Here is a 21,334-nt window from a genome sequence, read left to right on the forward strand (position 1 = left end):
AAGGCTGCCCAGCTAACAAACACCAGATTTCAGCTCTAGATGAGGTTCCTGCTTTAGAGAGGGGATTCTGGAAAATGAGCAAAATTTGTTCAGATTTAGGTAATGTAATTCCTGTGGTACTTGTGCATTCTGAACTTGGGAAGTTCAGTCCTCCCATATACTCTTTGCCGGAAAACTGTCTTTAACCCATTTACTTCCTTTTCATTTCCTCCACAGTTTAGGTTCACTAGCATCTTAATAGAAATTGATACACAGCACTCTTTATTAGTGATATCTATGCTTCAACATGCTTCAACTATGCTTCAACAGGTGGCTCAGTGGGTAAAGAACCTGTCTGCAATGCAAGAGACACCAGAGATATGGGAGCTATGGGTTTGATTTCCGGGTTGGGAATATCCCCTTGGAGGCATGGAAACCCACTCTAGTATTCTTGCGTGGGGAATCCCATGGACAGAGGAGCCTCAGTGGCTACAGTCCATAGGTTGCAAAGAGCTGGACAAGACTGAAGTGACTGAGCACAGCACAGCACATGCTTTGACTTATTAAGCAGCCATAGAAGGGAAGAAAACGCCTCTGCCCTCCACTAACCCTTTGCAGTAAGAACTATCATTTTTGGCAGCTAAAAGATGGCAAAACTGAGACCCCTCAGATGTTTAAACACCTCACCCAAGGTGAATTTGCAAGAATATGAGGTGCTTTTTTTTTTTTTTTGGTCTATACCATCAAGTCACAGAGCTGATGAAGACAAAATAGATTCATCTTGCAATTTCCTGAGTTAGCAGTACATTAAAAGAATTACCATGAGCTTTGTCTTTAGCACTGGTATGTGGGTTTGTTTCAACAGTTAATTCTTCTACTTTGCTTCTCATTAGCATAAAATGCATAATACCAAACTCTACACTACACAGCTTGTAGAAGCTCTGGAGAGCAGGCAGACACTGTTCCTGATCTTTATGTTTGAATTATAGCTTCAGAACCAGTGTCACAGAAAATGAGTTGCTGGAGTGCAAGCCCCAAAAGCAAAAATGAAAAAATATGGATCATAGTAGTGCTTTGCTCCAAAAGATTATGGGTTACTATATGTTTCTGTAAACAACTCAGGTTTCTAGGCTGGAATAATAGATGGAAACATTGTCTTAGTAACATTTTGTACTTAAACACTTCACTTTCACTTTCATACATTGGAGAAGGAAATGGCAACCCACTCCAGTGTTCTTGCCTGGAGAATCCCAGGGACAGGGGAGCCTGGTGGGCTGCCGTCTATGGGGTTGCACAGAGTCAGACACGACTGAAGCGACTTAGCAGCAGTACTTAAACAAGGGGAAACTGATGAACTCACCTTTTAAAGTCTGGTAGTCATGGTAGTGTAATTTTTTTAAAAAACAGACTTAAAATCAGATAGTCTGGTTTTAGGTATAGATAAAATGGGTTCATACTACATGTATGAACTTGGATACATGATTTTATTTTTAAAAGCCACCCTTTCTTCATGAGTTATATGGGCTATATGATCTCTAAACTTTAGGTGTCAACAAGCTTTTTGTGTAAAGGACCAGCCAGCATGTATTTTAGGCTTTGTGGGCCACATACTGCCTCCCATTATTTCTTCTTTCTCTCCTTCCTCTCACCTGAACCACCTCCTTCTCCTTTTCTTCTCTTCCTCCTCCTCCTTCTACAATTGTTTACAGATGTACAAACCATGTGTATTAGTTTATTAGGGCTGCTGTACCAAAGTGTCACAAACTGTGTGGCTTAAACAGAAGAAATTTATTCTCTCACAATTCTAGAGATGAGAAGTCAGAGATAACAGTGTCAACAGGGTTGGGTCCTCCAGAGGGCTATGACGGAGAGACTATTCTACACCTCTCTCGTGGCTGCTGCTGGTCCGCTGGAAACCTTCAGCATTCCTTGACTTGCAGAGGCTTTACCCTGATCTCTGCCTTTCTGTTCATTCAGTGTTCTTCCTGTATGTCTGTGTCCCAATTTCTTCTTTCTGTTGGGACACCAGTCACATTGGGTTAGGAGTCTACCCTATCCCAGTATGATCTCAACTAATTATATCTGCAATGACCCAATTTCCAAATAATGTCTCATTCTGAGGCGTTGAGGGTTAGGACCTCAATATATGAAAGCAGGGGCACAGTTCCAGTTTGTAAGACCACTCTGAGCTCATAAACCATATAAAAACAAGTCATACTCTTCTGATCCCTTTAGTAAACCACTGTTTATTCTTGGGCTTCCCAGGTGGCGCTAGTGGTAAAGAATCTGCCTGCCGATGCAGGAGATGCAAGAGATACAGGTTCGATTCCTGGGTAAAGAAGATACCCTGGAGGAGGAAATGGCAACCCACTCCAGTATTCTTGCCTAGAAAATTCCATGGGCAGAGGAGCCTGGTGGGCTACAGTCTACAGGGTCACAAAGAGCTGGACATGACTGAGCATGCTTGTACCCTGTTTATTCTGAAATCCTGTAATTTTCTATTTCCTAGTAGGAAAGGCAGACCACTGACAAAATAAACACAAACTATAGCATGCTAGATGGCAACAGGTACTAAGAATAAAAATAATGTGGGAAAGAGAGGTGGTGATGAGGTTGAATTTTAATAGGGCAATCATGGAATGGTTTATGGAAAAGGTGACACTTGAGCAGAGACCTGAAGGAAATGAGGGAGGCAGCCAAATGGATATCTGAGGAAACCACATTTTGTCAAAAGGAAGGGCAGCATAAACGCTGAGATGGAAGTGGGCCTGGTGTGTGTCGGGGAAACCCCAGGAGGCAAGTGAGCCAGTGCGGGGAGATGAAGGTCAGAGAGGTGGAGGGGTGAGAGGTTAGATGGTGATGGTCTTCACTCAGAGTCAGAGTCAGTGTCTAGGGGGATGGGGGAGGGCCGAGGGTCCACAAAGTAAGGAGGCGCTCTCTCTCAGGGACCTGGGAGGGCAGGTGGGCCCTGAGAGCGAGCACCTCCTTAAACTGCCCTCAATGCCTCGGTCACCTTACCCTAGTTCCAGCCCTGGAAAGGGCTTTGGCTTTAATTACAAGTGAGTCAGGAAGCTTCTGGAGGGTTCGCAACAGAAAAGTCGCATGATGAACCTTACAGTTTATCAGGAGCACTCTGGCTACTGAGTTGAAGGCAAGGATAGAATAAGGGAGACAACTGTTGGACTACTGAACTAACTTCCAGAGTAAAATGGGGAAAGTGTTCTTGCCGGGTAACCTGCTGAAAGTTGAGCCATCCCATAGCTATCAGGCAAAGCCGTGGACCCTGAGTCTTTTTCTTTTGTTCTCACTCAACATTTGTGGAGGTCACCTACATGCTAGACTAGAGGTATGTGAAGTGCTGAGATTCCTATGAGGAATAGGAAATGGTCACTACTTCAAACAATTTTTTTTTCTCCTTCCTTTCTTCCTTCCCGCTTTCCTAAAAATATTTTGAAATTTAAAACAAAAAGCCTGTCTCAAAGCTTATCTTCTGGGGAATTTACCACACCTGCTTTACTGAGGTTTTCTGGCTCAGGCTCTCCATTTCCATTCCATTCAGAGTAGTATGTGAACGGTCATGAGCATCAAGGAAGGACTTAGGAAATCAGTCACGTTTTATGATGACTTTCTCATGGGAACGCTACATCTCCCTTTCAATCACAGGACCAGGAACTTCTAGGTCCAGAAGCTTCGAGATTTTCACACTCAGCCCCCTCATTTTACAGATGAGAAGACTGAGACCCAGTGAGATCAACCTACAGTTATATACCTACTTAGTGATAGAGTGGGGCAGGTCATATTTTTCAAAGCTGGCTGGAACAATGTCTTCCAGTCCACATGCTCTTGAATGTGACTCTGGCACTCTTCCCATTGAGAGATGTGGTCTTTGGTTCCTCTCCTCGAATCTGGGCATGTTAGTTTTCTATTGCTGCTGTAACAAAGTAGCACAAACTTAACGGCCTGAAACAATACAAATATATTATTTTACAGTTCTGGAGATCAGAATTCCAAAATGGGTCTTCTTAGGCTAAAGTGAAGGTGTTAAGGGACTGCGTTCCTTCTAGAGGCTCCAGGGGGGAGTTTGTTTTAGTGCCTTTTCCAGCTTCTAGAGGCTTCCGGCATTCCTTGGCTCCTGGCCAGCATCACTCTGTCCTCTGCTTCTGCATCACATTTCCTTCTCTGGCTCTGACCCTTCTGCCTCCTTGTTTATAAGGACACTTGTGATTACACTGGGCCCACCCAGATAATCCAGGATAATCTCCTCATCTCAAGGTCCTTAACTTAATCACATCTGCAAAATCCCTTTTGCCAGGTAAGGTAACATAGTCACAGGTTTGGGGATGAGGACATGGATATCTTTAGGGGGTTATTATTCTGCCTGTCACACTGGGTAAGCGCATGACTACAGCAGAACTGAGCTATGTGCCTTTCAAGACTAGGCTATGAAAGTAACACTGCTTCCAGCTGGTTGTCCTGGATCACTTGCTTTGAGAAGCCAATTGCCACTGCCATGCTATGAGGTGACCCAAGCAAAGAGGCAACATAGAGAGGCCATGCCGTACAGATGTTCTGGCTGGTAACCAGCAGTGGCCTCAGATGACCACCACCCATGTAAATAAAGAGACCTCCAGATGATTCCAGTCCCCAGCTATTCATTACCCCCAACTTTCAAGTCTTCCCAACTAAGGCTGCAGATGTTAGTTGCATCTTAGGAAAAATAAGTACCCACACTATGCCCTATTCACTATGCCCTATTCAAATTCTTCATCCACAGGAAATGTGAGAAATAATCAATGACTGTTGTTACCTTAAGTCATTGGGATCTGTGAGGCAGTCATAGGTAATTCATATAGAGGGCCATAACCCAGGTCTTCAGTTTCTCAGTCCCAGTGATTTTCCATGCCAAGCAAGCAAACCAGGGAGCAAGAATCATTTATTGAGCACCTATTAGGAACAATGATCTTTGGGAAATTTAAAGGCCTATAGAACTTGTTCTCAATGTTTAAAGAACACTCCCTAATCTGGTGGGAAAGATGTACAGAAAGTATCTGTTAGGAGTGGAATTAGGAATTTGGTGCATTAGTCTTGGTAAGAGATGATGAGATCCTGAACCCTGGTTCAAACTGTGGAAAATTCTTAAAGAAACAGGCATACCAGACCACCTGACCTGACTCTTTGAGAAATCTGTATGCAGGTCAGGAAGCAACAGTTAGAACTGGACATGGAACAACAGACTGGTTCCAAATAGGGAAAGGAGTACATCAAGGCTGTATATTGTCATGCTGCTTATTTCACTTATATGCAGAGTACATCATGAGAAACTCTGGGCTGGTTGAAACACAAGCTGGAATCAAGATATGCAGATGACACCACCCTTATGACAGAAAGCAAAGAAGAACTAAACAGCCTCTTGATGAAAGTGAAAAAGGAGAGTGAAAAAGTTGGCTTAAAGCTCAACATTCATAAAACAGATCATGGCATCTGGTCCCATCACTTCATGGCAGATAGATGGGGAAACAATGGAAACAGTGAGAGACTTTATTTGGGGCGGGGGGGCTCCAAAATCAGTGCAGATGGTGACTGCAGCCATGAAATTAAAAGACATTTGCTCCTCAGAAGAAAAGTTATGACCAACCTAGAGAGCATATTAAAAAGTAGAGACATTACTTGCCAACAAGTCAAAGCTATGGTTTTTCCAGTAGTCGTGTATGGATGTGAGAGATGGACTATAAAGAAAGCTGAGCACCAAAGAATTGATGCTTTTGAACTGTGGTGTTGGAGAAGACTCTTGAGAGTCCCTTGGACTGCAAGGAGATCTAACCAGTCCATCCTAAAGGCAATCAGTCCTAATATTCATTGGAAGGGCTGATGCTGAAGCTGAAACTCCAATACTTTGTCACCTGATGTGAAGAACTGACTCATTTGGAAAGACCCTGATGCTGGGAAAGATTGAAGGCAGGAGAAGAAGGGGACAACAGAGGATGAGATGGTTGTATGGCATCACTGACTCAATGGACATGAGTTTGAGTAAGCTCTGGGAGTTGGTGATGGACAAGGAGGCCTGGCATGCTGCAGTCCACGGGGTCGCAAAGAGTCGGACAAGAATGAGCTGAACTGAACTGAACCCTAGTCAGAACACTGAAACAAGAGACAAACTAGAGACTGAGGACTTGTCTGAGGGTTAGCTGACACTAACTTCTAGGTGAGGGAGACACAGAATGAGGAGGTAAGGAAGATTCTATTGCTTGTAGCCATCCATGCAGATAGAAAATCTAGGAGGAAAGTCAGGTTTGAAGAGCCTTTATGATATATAGATTCTGTGTCTGGTCATCAATGAGGCTAATCACCACATTTTCCCCATTAAACAATGCTTACTGTCCAAAGATGGAGCATTTAAAGAACCAGCCATGCCATGCTAAGTCGCTTCAGTCATGTTGGACTCTTTGAGACTCTATGGACTATAGCCCACCAGGCTCCTCTGTCCATGAGATTCTCCAGGCAAGAGCAGTGGAGTGGGTTGCTGTGCCCTCCTCCAGGGGATCTTCCTGACCCAGGGATCAAAACTGCATCTCTTACGTCTCTGTCTCCTGCACTGGCAGGTGGATTCTTTATTACTAGTGCAAAGAACCAGCAGGAGTCACCTTAAGACATACTACTTCTGGGAAGGAGCTGCAATTCCTACCATTCATTGCCATGAGCATATCTGGTCTCTAGTACCATTTGTAATGCAGGAAAAGACAGTTTTGCATAAACTGCATATGTTCTTCATTGTAAATCATAGAAGGGAAGGTGCAGCCACTGGTGGTGCTACTAGGAAAACATTCAGAATGTGGACGTGGCCAGGGTGCTGCTCCTTCCCCATGTGTATCATGTCTGCAATGGAGTTTCTCTAGCTTAAAGGCAAGCATTTTCCCCTTCATTCTCTAATGAGTTTTGAACTATATAAGCAAACAAGAATTTGCTGCCATTTGCTACTTTCACAAGGGGTTAGAAAGTTTGCTTCCACATAATTATAAATGTAGTATTTGCTGCTCTATTTGAGAAACTCGGATTATAGCCAAGGAATGCTCCATCTTATCAGTGTTCATGATTCTGCAAGCAATCCCTCAGTGATCTGAACAGCAGAAACTCTTCTAGGAATTCACTTGAGCTATAAACAGATTATTTCTACTTTTGTTGTTGCTGTTATTCATGTAGGCAGAAGTGCTGTATTTTGACTCTACTGGAGGTTGGATGGAACAAATATACATGAAACATATATAACTGTTTGAGAAGGAATTGAAAGACTTTGATTTTATGGTCTCAGGAAATACAGAAAAATACAAGAAAAAGAGGTATATCAATGCTCCAAGTTAGTTGTATTAAATAACATTTTTCCTGATTATAAAACTATACAATTTTATTTTAAACATTTTAGAATGCATGTGAAAGGCGCTAAGAAAAAAACAAAATTCCCTTCTGAACTTTTTACCCACAGATAATATTGCCATTAGTTTGACAAAAACGCTTTTAGACTCTTTCTGCAAATATACAGAAAGAGTTGCAAAAAATAAGGTTTTTTAAAAATGGAATTATGCTTGTTCTTATTGCTTTGAAAACTGGTTTTAAAAACCTAGCCTTTTTACTTAACATATCATTAATATCTTCATATGTCATATTTTATTCTTGAAGCCAATGTGAGATGTTTTCTGTAGGCTGAATATATTTATTACATGAACATTTTATAACATATTAGCTTCATCTGTGATACATTCATCTTCTCTCTCCTCAAGTGTTTATTAATTCAACAAATACTTACTGTAGACCTAGTATAAATCAACTACTGTAACCAGGAATGAGGATACAAAGGATAGTAAAACATATGAAATCATTGCCATCTTGGAGCATATATTGAAAAGGGGAAGGCAAGTGACAGTCAGATAGACAAACATGTAATAGATGGTGTTAAAATAGTATTTCTCCTATTAAGGAAAAATGGAAAGAATTACAAAAGTTTTGCATGTAGACTTTGGTCCAGATTTGTATATTTGCCACAAAATCTAATTTAATATAAAGAAGCAGCTTACCACCTTCATCTGTGGATTGGATCTGAGTGTGTCTTAACTGTACCAGCAGCTTTAGGGAATAATGAGTGTTTCAGTTATCTAGTGCTTCTTAGTGATCCCAAAACAGTGTGGATTAAAATAACATTGTACTGTCATCTCTTGTAGTTCTATAGGTTCACTGGGCTCTTGCTTGGGTTTTGTGCAGCTGCAGTCAGATGGTGGATGGGGCTACAGATATCTGGGGGCTCAGCTGGGCAGGATGTCGAAGATGGCTTCTTTCCTACATATCTGACACCTCACCTGGAAGGCTGGAATTACTGGGGGGCTTTGTCTCCATGTAGCCTCTCAGCATGGATAGCATGGCTTTATTACAGCAGACTGGTCTCGTAGTAGCTGAACTTCTTACACAGCAGCTGGCTTCTTCCAGAGCATGCTTTCAAAGAACCCAAGGCAGAGGCTACTAGACTTACTATGACCTAGTCTCAGAAATTATAAATGTCACTACTACCATATTCTATCATATCGTGTCTACCATATTATATCGTATCTATCTACCATACATAAAGACTGCCTAGATTGATTGAGGGAGGGGCCTACACAAAAGTGTGAATACCAAGAGGCATGGCTCATTGCAGGACCATCTTTGGAGGCTAGTTACCAAGATAAGGAAAGCACCTTAAACAAAACAAAATTGCATTTACTGAGGAAATATCAAAGGTAACTCCACAGATCTTAGTGCATACCAAATGAAGGTCCTTCCCCCAAACCATTTCAGAGCCAGAAGCCTACTAATTCTCTGGGTCAATTAAAGCTGGCAGTGGACAGAAATCCAGACAGCACCATTATTCTGTTCAAAAGATGTGACTTTCTGAAGCACGGGGTCAGTAAACCTAGGAGTCCCTTTTGGAGGAGAAGCAGGACTCCTACCAGGGACAGCCAGAAAGCAGTATTCATTTCTTTTCTCCAGAAGGACCAAAATATATCCGAATGTCCAACTTTCCTCCACTCATACACCAGGCAAGCTGTCCTCAGGCCACTGTATCACACAGGCTAGTGGCAGCCCTGCCCTGGCTAAGCTACCAAATACTTAGTTTGGATCAGGTGATAGGCCAGTCTCAATAAGTATACTTACTCATTTTGTTTTCATAAGAACCTATGAAGCAACTGGAACCCCTGTTTTACAGATGAGGAAACTGAGGCATAGAAACTTTCAACAATTTGCCCCAGGTCACATGAGGATTCCCACCCAGGAAGTCTAACTCTAGAGCCCATCCTCTTAACCACTACACTGCACAGCCTTGGGCAGGTCACTTGACTTCTCTGGGTTGCAGCTTTTCCCTTCACAGGCTTGTACTAAGAAATGAGTGTCTCTCCAGCTTTGCCGTCTAGAAGCTTTGTAACCCTGGGCAAATTGCCTAATCTTTCTGCAACTTGGTTTCCTTATTTAATAAATGAGTATGTTCTTATGAGGAATCCAAGGGACAATGCATACAAAATTCTGTACTTGGCATAAGGAATTTAATAAATGGTATTAGTTGGTATTAATATTATTATTGCTTATATTGTAGCACAAAGTTCTTCATTTATGCCTAATACATTCACAAGACTCCTGTTAAAAGTGCTGTTATTTTGTCTGATTTTTACTGTTCTCTTACTTTCCCACCCAGGAAACAGCTGCACATTTGACCAAAGGGACATAAGAAGCATGGGTAGATAGTCATGTTACCACCACAGATGTCCTTGCTTTGGCTGAGGACAGAGGACAGCAGCCAGTACTCACAGAGGACTGCACATGTTCTCCTTTAACTTGGATGAGAGGGGCCATTACAGACACAGTGTGGGTGCCGCACACTTGTCTGTTCAGAATGGAATATGGCAGAAGATGTGTGCATTCATCCAATACTTATTGAATACCTACTCTGTGCTGAGTTGTCTTAGAAATACAAAGATGAATGGGGCATGTTCCCTGTTCTCTTGGACTTCAATATATAGACAGGGAGATGAAACACATCTAACTAACCAGAGTACAGTGTGAGTATTCCAGGTACAACAGAAAATCAAACAGTGATTGATCTCAGAAGGAGAAACTTTATCAGAGAGGTTTGAGGGAGATCAGGAAGACAACTTGGGGAAAGCAGTATTTCATCTAGACTTGAAAGGAAAAAATGAAAGGCCTTCAACAAACAGGGGGCAGGGCAAATATTGAAGGCAGAGGAAATGATGTGAAGGCAGATGTGGAGTAAGGTGAGTGAGCCACCTAATTAGAGTAGGTGTGTGTGTGGCAGGTACTACTGACTGGCTGGCCCACCTCCATCTACAATTCTGCCTCCCCCAGTCACCTTCCACCGTGTGACACTCTTCTGATCATTGAGTCATAAGCAGAAGATTGCTAGGTTAGCATTCTAGCAAAGTATTCACTTTATCCATAAAAACAGGACAGGTTAAATTAGCATGCACCTTCCTTCAACTTTTGCCCTTTGCTGTCTCTTCTTTCTCCTACTTGGAATGTAGGTGAGATGCCTGGAAGTACATCTTGAGGTTATGAAAGTGAAAGTCACTCAGTCGTGTCCGACTCTTTGGGACCCTATGCACTATAGCCCACCAGGCTCCTCCGTCCATGGGATTTTCCAGGCAAGAATACTGGAGTGAGTTGCCATTTCCTTCTCCAGGGGATCTTCCAGACCTAGGGATCAAACCTGGGTCTCCCTCATTGCAGGCAGACTCTTTACCGTCTGAGCCACCAGGGAAACCTCAAGGTCAAAGCCGTATGCTTGTATGATGGAACAGAGAAACAGAAGGAGTTTGCATCCATTGTTGAATACTTGCACTAGCCCTGGACTGCAGACCTATTAATTTCTTAAATGAGAAAAATAGTTCTCTATTTGTTTAAGCCAGCATACACTGGATATACTTGATATTTGTATCCAAATGCATTCCTGGTTGGCACAAGAAGCAATGGTGATTCATAGGATACATAGTCAGAAAAAATGAGTGGAATCCATATTTTGAAGGGCCACAGAGTCCATTTACAGACTGTTGCTTATTTAATAGGCAGTGGGGAGCCAGTGAAGGTTTTTGAGTAGTAATAGTATTGAAGCTGTGCTTTAGGAAGATTTATCCAGTAACAAAAGAGAAAGTGCTTGGAGTGAAAGAAACTGTTTAAGAAACAATTCTAATAGTTGCTATATAAAATAGGGTCTCCCCATCATAATCTCCACCACAAAATTTTAGTATATACGATGAACACTTCCTCAATTATTATAAAGCATACCTTGTATAAAACTTTGCCGTATGATTGTATAACATACAACCTAAAGAAAATTTCATTTTATCCCGTGAAGGCAGCTTCAAAACTAGTCTTCCAAATCTCCTTCGCCACCAGACTGTGACCCGCCTCACCCAGTTCTTCCCATTTAAAAAACTGAGTATTCGTCATTCTACAGTAGGAGAGCAGCAACAGTGAAGGAAGATGAGGCATGCGGGAAGTATTGTACGAGAAGAGCTGAAAGGTCTTGGCAACTTTAAATGTTTGTACCAAGGACAGGATGAATTAAGGATGACTCCAAAATAAGGCCTGTGTGGCTGGAAATTTGAGGAGAGAAGTGCACAGAAGGAACAGGTTTGAGGGCAGAGTGGAGAGAAGTAATAGGTTCCTCAGGCTGTTGACTGTTGGGAAGGGACACTTTAAGAACTATGCAGATAAAAGAGGGACTCTGATGGAAACCTGTGCCCACGAGGTCTTCCTGGGAGAACTCTACTCCAACCTATTCACCACCTGGTTAATTTTATGTTTCAACCTGACAGGGCCACAAGGTGCCCGGACATTTGGTCAGACAGTATCCTTAGTTTGTCTGTGAGGGTGTTTCTGCATGACATTTGAATTGGTAGAATGAATTAAGCAGATTGCCCTCCTCAAGGCAGGCGGGCCCCATCTAATCAGTTCAAGGCCTGAGTAGAACAAAAAGGCTGAATTTCCTGAGAGTAAGAGGAAATTCCTCCTGCCTGAGTGTCTTTGAGTCCAAAGGCAGGGGAAAAAACCCAGGATCCCCCCTCAAATGGAAACGTTGGCTCCTCCTGTGTCTTAAGCATGCTGCCACTCAGACTGAACTACATCATGGGCTCTCCTAGGTCTCCAGCATTCTGAATAGATCTTGGGACTTATAGCTTCTGTAACAGTGTGAGCCATAATTCCTTTTAATAAATTCCTTTTTGTATTTGGTTCTGTTTCTCGAGAGAACCCTAATACACTCTACCATCTCTACTTGCTCCATAGCCATCCCCCTCTTTGTCCAGCTGGCCCCTAACTGGGTTTCTCTATCCCCAGTTTTGGCATGGCTGTCTACTCTCTGCCCATGGCTTATGACACTCCACTTCTGTAGCCCATCAGACTGCCTCTCAATCAATCTGTCCCATCCAGGTTGACCTCCTGGTTTTGCAGCTTGGTTTGAGGGGATATAAAGATCAGTAAGACACTCTTGAGAATCTCAGCATTTATTTTACAAACACTTACTGAGTTTCTACTACTTCCCAGGCTATGTGTAAATGAATACAAACACAGTATGATTAACTCCCAGCCCTCACGACATTTGATGAGACAGAGACAGATAAACTAAGGATGGCAAAGCAGCATGCGGGAAGGTGTGCCTCTGGGACTAAGTTGGGAGGTGGAGGGATATCTGGTAGGGCTTCGCAGTGCTGAGACCCCATTTGAGTACCAAGTGGGTGAGGGCATCCCAGACATGAAGATAGCATGTGACTAAGGTGTCACCACACTGCATTCTGCTGTTATGTTGCCACGGCTGTAGTCAGGGAGGAGTGTGTGTAATTAAGTGGATGAATGAAATCCAAGATGTAATCTACAATTTACTTGCACAATTTACTTAACCTCTCTGAGCCCTCCCTTTGCTTTTTTACAAAATGGAGATTATCTCATGGGATTGTTTCAAGGATTAAATGAGATAATGATGAATGTAAAGTGCTGAACACAATGCTAGGCACAGTGAGTGCTCAATAGCTCTTGTTATCTAGTAGGTCACAGGCTCAGAGTAGATTGATATTTTACAAAGACTGCAGTATGCAAGAGCAGAGTGTGAGAGACAGGAAAGCCAGATAGGAGCCAACTGCAATGGTCCAGGCAGGCAGAATAGACAGTGGTGGTGGGCTGGAGGGAGACGAGTGCATAAATCTAAACATGCTGTTAGTCTAAACAGCATTTCTTTAAAAAAAAAAAAAAAAAAAGAAAAGAAAAGAAAGAAAAAGAAAAAAGAAAAACTCATTAAGCTGGCATAGTAAGTTTTAATTTAAATGCTGTTAAGAAAAATAGCAGCAAACAGGCTATGGAAATGCTTAAGTAGTTTATGAAATTAGTTCTGAAGCTGTTGGCATCTTTTAATGCCTTAATTCTACAGTGTGGAAGAAACTTCACAAAAGGCACTTTTCCATTAGATTCTGTAGTGTGGCCATTGTTTAAGGAGGTTGGGTGGGCATCTAATAATACATAAGTATTTATTGGGTTTGTGCAAAGCATTATTAAAAGTGTCACAATCTTTAATACAATTTTCAAGTTTGTTCAAAAACGATTGCTTTTGTTCTATAGAACTCTGGAAAAAAACCAAAATGATTGTAACTTTTAAATTTGAAGATGTAAGAGCAACTAAATTTACTAAAATTACAAATGACTCTGTAAATTCAACCATAGATTCTTTAGAAATGGCATAGTACCCCACACAAGAGAAAAACTAAAATTTTGTCCCAGAATTTGTACAGGTCCCCAAACCACCCAATATGGTTTTGTAGTGCTCTGCTGAGACACTTTGGCAGGAGAAACAGAGACAAACTTTAGAGCTATCTATTTACATCAAGATGGTTTGTTCTCATGAACACACGTGAATTCAAATGTTTATCAGGGCTTGCCAAAATGAATCTGATGTTGAGTAGTACATTAAACAAAATCACTGTCCCACCATGATTACATTTATTCAGAACTTGTCATGTGTCACATAACTTGTCATTAATCTTTACAATTACTCTGAAACATTGGTATGCTCATCCCCATTTGACAGAAGAAAAGACTGAGTGCCCAGAAATTAAGGTTAAGTGGAAAAACAGGAATTAAACCTCAGATTTGTTGACTCCTGAGCTGAAGCTCTATCCATTTTCACTGGTAGCTTCTTAATCTATCTGTTAGTTATTTGACTCTTTTTTTTTTTTAATAGGATGATAGAAGTATGTCTTTAATGTTTCAATATTTAGGAACATATACAAAACATTAAAGAAGTCAATTTTGACTAGTGTATCAAAACTACAATATAGCATGCAACAAAATATATTATTGTAATTAAAATAATTCTATTTGTTTCCCCAAATTACTTACTAGATTAACTTTTTAAAGGGGGAAGCAAAGTAATGTCATAAAGCAATATTTCATTATATAGCAATAGTTTGGTTATATTTTGAAAAAACAATGATACATTTTCTCTTATTCTTTCAAGAAAAGGATCTGTAAGATTTAAATGATCTCCAGGAAAGTGTTTCCACTGCTTCAGTTGTGACATGGAGAGAGGCTTCAGGGAGTTAGACTTCTGTTGATGTGGACCAAGCTGACAATTTCTAGACTCAGGGAGTTTTTCCAATAAGTCACCTGTATGATTTTCTCCTGGATATTCACAGCCAAGCAGGTCATGAGTAATGCAATGTGAACTTTCATGCAATGTGAACAAATTTTTAAGTTCTTCCACTGAAAACTGAATATAATCAGATGTCTTGGATAAGTCTACAACTGCCCCAGAAAGACCTTGTTTACTGATCTGTCTTTGATAGATCTTTTCCTCTATTGTGCCTGTTAGGAGGAGCCTGGAAATATGTACAGGGTGCTTCTGACCATCTCTCCACACTCTAGACATTGCCTGGATATCAGTAGCTGGATTCCAATCAATGTCATAGAGAATTAAGTGAGATCCTCCCTGGTGGCTCAGATGGTAGAGCGTCTGCCTAGAATGCAGGAGACCCAGGTTTGATCCCTGAGTCAGGAAGCTCCCCTGGAGAAGGAAATGAAAACCCACTCCAGTACTCTTGCTTGAAAAATCCCGTGGACGTAGGTTCCTGGTGGGCCACAGTCCATGGGGTTGCAAAGAGTTGGACACGACTGAGCAACTTCACTTTCCAATAAGGTTAAGTCCCACACCATCAGCTTTTGAACTTAACAAAAAAATAAGATCAGACAGGTATTTACTATTAAAGCCATCAACAATTTGCTGCCTTTGAGAAACTGGGGGTCTGTCCATCAAGTCCTGTATAAGCATATCCATGACACTTGCATACTTCTTGTAAAATATCCAAAGTTTGTGTATAGTTGGATACCAACATAACTTTTTCAGCAGGATAAAGTTCACAGACAACGGCTAAGAGTTTGGACAGCACCTGCAGTTTTCTGGACTCTTCCTCAGTAAATATGATCAGGTTGTAATCAGCAGGGAACACATTCATCAAGCCTTCATAGAGATTTCTTTCTTCATTCTCATCCCAAGTTGAGCTGCTTTCTTTCCTCGCCCCCCACCCCACCAAAAAGCCCACTCTAATTGTTATGTAAATCTTTAACGATCACAATTTGGCCATGTTTGATTACAGAGCAGTTCTAATAATGTCTCCAAATGCCTGCCCCCTGAACCCCAGAAGTGCAGTATCATTGCTGATGTATGATTGAGGGGGAGGCAGGGACCAGAGAAATAAACAGGAGGAAAATAGAGGGCAGACAGTGCTAGGAAATCTATGCTCTCCGAAACCCTGAGAATCCTCATCATTGCTGCTTTGTTTTCTCTCTTCTGACTTGTCTCTTAAAATAGACATATAGTTTAATTCATCCTTTGGCAAAAAAATTTTTTCCTAAACTGTCCCCTTCTGGATTATTAAAAAATATAAGTAATCACTGCAGAAAATTTGGAGAAAATAGTAACATGTAAGGAAGCACTACATCTATAAATTTGCTAATCATTCCTAGGTTGCCAAGCTGAAACTTCACTGCCCTCATTAAAAAAAAAAAAAAAAAAACTTTTCTTTTTCAAAAAATATTATTTTCTTATCTGGCTGCATTGGGTCTTAGTTGTGGCAATTTGGATCTAGTTCCCTGACCAGGGATTGAACCTGGCCCCCTGCATTGGGAACTTGGAGTCTTAGCCACCACACCACCAGGGAAGTCTCACCTTTTCTTATAAGTTGACTTAAAAAGGAATGCAGTGGTGAGGGTCTTTGCCAATTTTCAGGTATACAGAATGAACACATAAATGCTATGAGATGGCTTCCTTTTTTCTAAATGAGGATGAGAGGTGGAGGAGACAGAGCCAGATTCTTGTACGTGGCAAGATGGAGGCCCTTCTAAAGTCATTGGAGCACAGGCTCACACATTTTAGGGACTTATGTGTTACTCTCCAGTTTCCACAAGTAGATCCCAAGTCCCTGCCACAGCTTTCTACCAGCGATTAGGGAGAGTTTGTAAATTAGTTTTAAGCCAAGGATCTAACCATTTACATCTTGTTTCAATGTAAAAGAGGGGAGAGAAAGCCATGCAGGATATGAAAAGCACAGAAAGAGCAGTTGCCAAGAATGCCCAGTGCCCCAGTACATCCCGTACTGATTGTATATATTGATGCTATTGATGCTATTTAACTCTGAGATCAACTATCAGCAGGGGTAGATAGTCACCCTTCCCTCTTCATTCAAGAATCTCATAACATTTACCTTCACTCTAAGATTATGAGGCAACTCTGCCCTGTTCTCACTTTCTACATCAAGGGTTGCAAACTTCTGACATATTTTGTCTGGTTTAAATAGTATTTTGAAACAGTTGCATCAACATTTTTAAACTGAGAAATTTCACATAAAATCTTTAAGTTTTTCACTTCTCTCAGTTCAGAAGATCTGACAATACCAGGGATGAACTCCTCCATGGCAATAACCAGCTGAAACTGTGGCCCCCTTGGCAGCCCTATGGCCACATCGCCTCTGCCCACTGCAACTCTGAGACTGCAGGTCAGCCTCTGTTTCTCCTTGCTGAATCAGCACTGTTTTTCTACAGTGAGTGAAGTCGCTCAGTCGTGTCCGACTCTTTGCCACCCCATGGACTGTAGCCTACCAGGCTCCTCCCTCCATGGGATTCTCCAGGCAAGAGTACTGGAGTGGGTTGCCATTTCCTTCTCCAGGGGATCTTCCTGGCCCAGGGATCGAACCCAGGTCTCCCGCATTCCAGACAGACACTTTAACCTCTGAGCCACCAGGGAAGCCCTGGTATTGCCAGATCTTTTTCTACAGTAGAGAAACACTTTTCTGTGCTTATAGCTCTGAGATGAGGGAATTGTTAAAAAGTCAGGAATATGTTCCTAGAAAAATCCAGCCTGCTTCATGCATTAGATGTCTTCATGCTTCCTTATATACTTCTGTGTTTTCTGCTTTCAGCAGCTCCCATCCAACTTACAGGTTTAAACTGCAAGACTAGTCCTAGGTTTTAACTTTCACTCTGCCCAAACTGGTGCTGTGACCTTGAACAAGTCACTCCACACTCGACCTTAATTCCCTCCTCTGTTTAGAGAGGCTGTAGGTCTCGACCTTTCAGTGCTGACATTCTCTGATCTCTAAGGAGCTTCTCTGGTCCAGGTAGGACCTGTCTCGTCCCACTGGGCTCTTTTTCATACAAGCTCCCAGGATTAGGCAGACAGCTCAGTTCAAGCAGATGACCCTAACTGAAGGAGGAGAAAGGGCAGCAAAGGGTGGAAAATGAGAAGAAGGGGAAAAAGCAACCCACGGAGAAACTCAACCCAGAGATGAGCAAGGGACAGAAAAGAGGTTCAAAATTTTCTCATTTAAAAATATAAACATCATAAAACATCATAAGATTTGCTAAGTTCTTTAGCAAAAATTATATATCAGTAATGTTATAACCATTAGAGAACCATTAAAATGTGCTTGTACTAATAATCATTTGTTCTTTCAGTAACCCTTTGCATACTATTATTATTAACTTTTCTTTTTAGAGTAGAAGAAAGTGATATTTATAAGGACTAAGTTACTTTCTTCAAGTCACAGAACTCATCAATTGAGGAGATGACTGAAAAGTTTATCCTCTTCAAACAGAATCAAATGAATGTTAAAGAATGGATGAGATGAGTAGCTTTTTGGATTTCCAAATTCTAAATGGTGCTACAATAAGTCCAGCCTTAATTCACAACGTGTATACTGGTCCTGTGCCCACCAATCTAGAAAGCCAGAGGGAGGAAAGGGAAAAACTCATGTTATTAAGCACAAACCTCCTTTTTTTGAGCATTTTCATGTGTGTGTGTGTGTGTGTGTGTGTGTGTGTGTGTAGTTTCAGTCGCAGAGAGTCATGATCTTCAAGTTTCTTTGTTTACTGGACATAGAAGTATTTTTTTTTTTATTATGTGGAATCTAAAAGGAAATGATATAAATGAATTTATTTACAAAACAGAAACAGACTCACAAACTTGGAGAATGAATTTATAGTTGCCAAGAAGGAAGAATGGGCAGAAGGAATAGTTAGGGAGTTTGGAATTGACATGTACATAGTGCTATGGGTAACCAATAAGGACCTACTGTATGGCACAGGAAACTCTGCTCAGTGTTATGTGGCAGCCTAGATAGGAGGGGAGTTTGGGGGAGAATGGATACATGTATTTGCATGGGTGAGTCCCTTTGCTGTCCACCTGAAACTATCACAATGTTGGTAACTGGCTATACTCCAATATAAAATGAAAGGTTTTTAAAAAATTCTCTTTTAAAACACCCAAGAATAAAATGATTGGAATATTTTTATACCTGAAACAAAATTATATTGTTTTAAAAGTAATAAATATTAATTATAGAAATCTGGAAAATTCTGAAAACTGAAAAGAAAAAAGATCAACTATAATTGTACCATTTAAGGCCATGTGCTGCTTAACTCTGGGTATATGAACTTCCTAATTTTTAAGAAAATTCTTTTCGTAGTTGATATTATATAAAAAGCTCATTTAATTTGAAAACAAAAAAATCATAAAATAAAACATTCAGAATTATCTTATTAAAGTTAAAACTAGATACACTGATACATTGTTTGGTTTAGGTATTTAATAGGCAGCATTTTGAGCAAAATACAAAACAAAAACAAAAAAGCTGAATGAAACCTTTCATTTTCCATCACCTTTTCAACTTACCAGTATATTTGAAGGGTTTTGACATCATGACTTTGACATATGGGCTTTATTATAAAGGGTTTTAAACCAAGACCAATTTGCAGAGTCTTAATAAAGGAATAGCTTTCTGCATTCTGACTTCTAGGTCTTAAGAGCATTTTCCTACCATCTTCCCCCCTACCTCTTTTTTTTTTTAAAGAGGGCTTTCCTTTGGCAGGGGTTCGGGTGTCATTTCAGAGGTCAAGCATTCCTTGTGTCTATTATTTCATTTCAATCAAGAGCTATAAACTGTTGGTGATAAAATCCTCTTAAAATCGATTCTACCAGTTTTGGGGACACAGCCTAGAGATGGCCACAACTCAGTTTTAGATGACCTTTCCTGGATGCACAAAGGAAAGGTAAGAAGATGTGATTTAAACTGTTTGTAAAAGTAAAAGAATAACCTCCTTGCTCAGAGAAGTTGGGAAAGAGCCTATCTCTAACTTTCCGTGCCATTAAGTATACTTGGAGAATGAGTGCCCCTGATACAAATCCCAGAGGAGGAGAGGCCGCCCCTGCCTAAGCAAGGGTACTTGTTTGCAGGTCAGCTTACCTGATTTGCAGAAGATCTTCAATCTTATCAGAACTGAACTACCTGGCTTATTCTATTTCTGCTTTGTTGATACCCAAGCTGGCCTTTTTCCCCACTTTTTTTTTTTTAAACTGAGAATGTCTAAAGCCTGGGGCAAGCTTCTGGGTGTTCTCAAGACTTAAATGCCACTGCTTAAAGAGTTAAAGATCTCCGTGGCTGCCAGTAAAAGGATGATAAGGTAATCACTCATCCATTGGAGATGCTCTTCTTGTCCTTAACCAAAACAAAGTCTGAGAAACATGGAATGCATTCAATGGTTTAGGGAAATTCTACCATGCAAAGCCAAAGATTACTATTAGATTTTTAAAGTCAGAGAAAGTTCACATTGTAATAATTTATCTAGGAGAACAAGAGTTTATTTTTCATTTATCAAAAGCTTAACATTTCCTTCTCAGAAAAAAAAAAAAAATGCTTTGAGGGATACACTATACCCAGGAAAATACTCACTAACAACATGTTTTAATTTATCAGTTCAAGCTAAAAACTCCTCTTAGAAATAAATAAATACTGTTTCCAGGGTAAGGGGAATCCCATTGGAACGGCTGTCCTCAGAGAGGAGGGTCGAGTCTCCGTTGTATCCCCAGTAATTGTCCTAGCCCTAGGCCAGGGGAAAGTTGCCCAGAGAGGTATTTTGAAATAACAGTAAAAAGGATCTCCACTATATCTACTCTGTTGCCAAGAGGAATTCCAATCTATGCCTCAGATGAAGCCACGTGAGGCTTAGTATTTGGGAACTTAAGAGTAGAGAGCACTGGAGAAAAAGTGATAATCAATTGAGTTTACTGAGGGTCATTTAAAATTTTTATTTTAGTCACACTTATTAGAAAAAGAAAAAGGAAGAAGAGGAAGAGGGGAAGTGGAGGAAGAAGTATCCTTTTTAGTAAATGTGTTCATAAAGTAAGATACACTTAAAATATTTGCATCCTAATGAAATAAAAATTCAGCTTTTAAGAAGTCCCAAATTTCATTCCTCTACCAAAGTCTCAAATTATGAGCAGGATGACTCGAGGTTTGAAGGACAGAATTTTGGTAGAACACATTCTCTAAATAGAAGATGGTTACTCTACCCAGAATCTTTCAGAATTAGGCACGCTGAATCCTTTTTGTGGTGTTTATTCAAATTTTAAATGAAAATTTTTTTCTAATGAAACTTACTATAGGTGATTGAAATGTTGGTGGGAGGCAAAAAGACCTGTGCAAAAACATTTGAAAATGAAACACTCCAGCACATAATCCCTTCCTCCGCAGTTCAAGATTTTCAAATAAGTGAAAAAAAGAAAAACGCACATGAGACCATGCCTAGGAGAAGGTATGTGCCTAAGAATCCCTCACTGCAAAGTGCTGACATTTGACACCACTTTGAGCTCTGCGTGCAGCTAGTGCTGGGCTCTGAATTCTCTCCCACCTTGTTCTTGGCCTTTCACTCATCCCTCTGGCCAAATGCCCCTGTGCCTTAGGGGCCACTCCCAGTGCAGAGGTTACTAGCAGGGCAGAGAATGAAG

At 40.9% G+C, this 21,334-nt stretch overlaps 1 non-coding gene across 1 annotated transcript; it reads left to right on the forward strand.

The window, feature by feature from the left end:
* The first annotated feature begins 14,983 nt into the window (after window positions 1-14,983).
* TRNAS-AGA (transfer RNA serine (anticodon AGA)) lies at window positions 14,984-15,056 on the forward strand. The gene has a single exon. It is a non-coding gene; the product is annotated as a tRNA-Ser (tRNA).
* The last annotated feature ends 6,278 nt before the right edge of the window (window positions 15,057-21,334 follow it).

This window comes from Bos indicus, chromosome 10, assembly GCF_029378745.1.
Source record: "Bos indicus isolate NIAB-ARS_2022 breed Sahiwal x Tharparkar chromosome 10, NIAB-ARS_B.indTharparkar_mat_pri_1.0, whole genome shotgun sequence".
NCBI lineage: Eukaryota > Metazoa > Chordata > Mammalia > Artiodactyla > Bovidae > Bos > Bos indicus.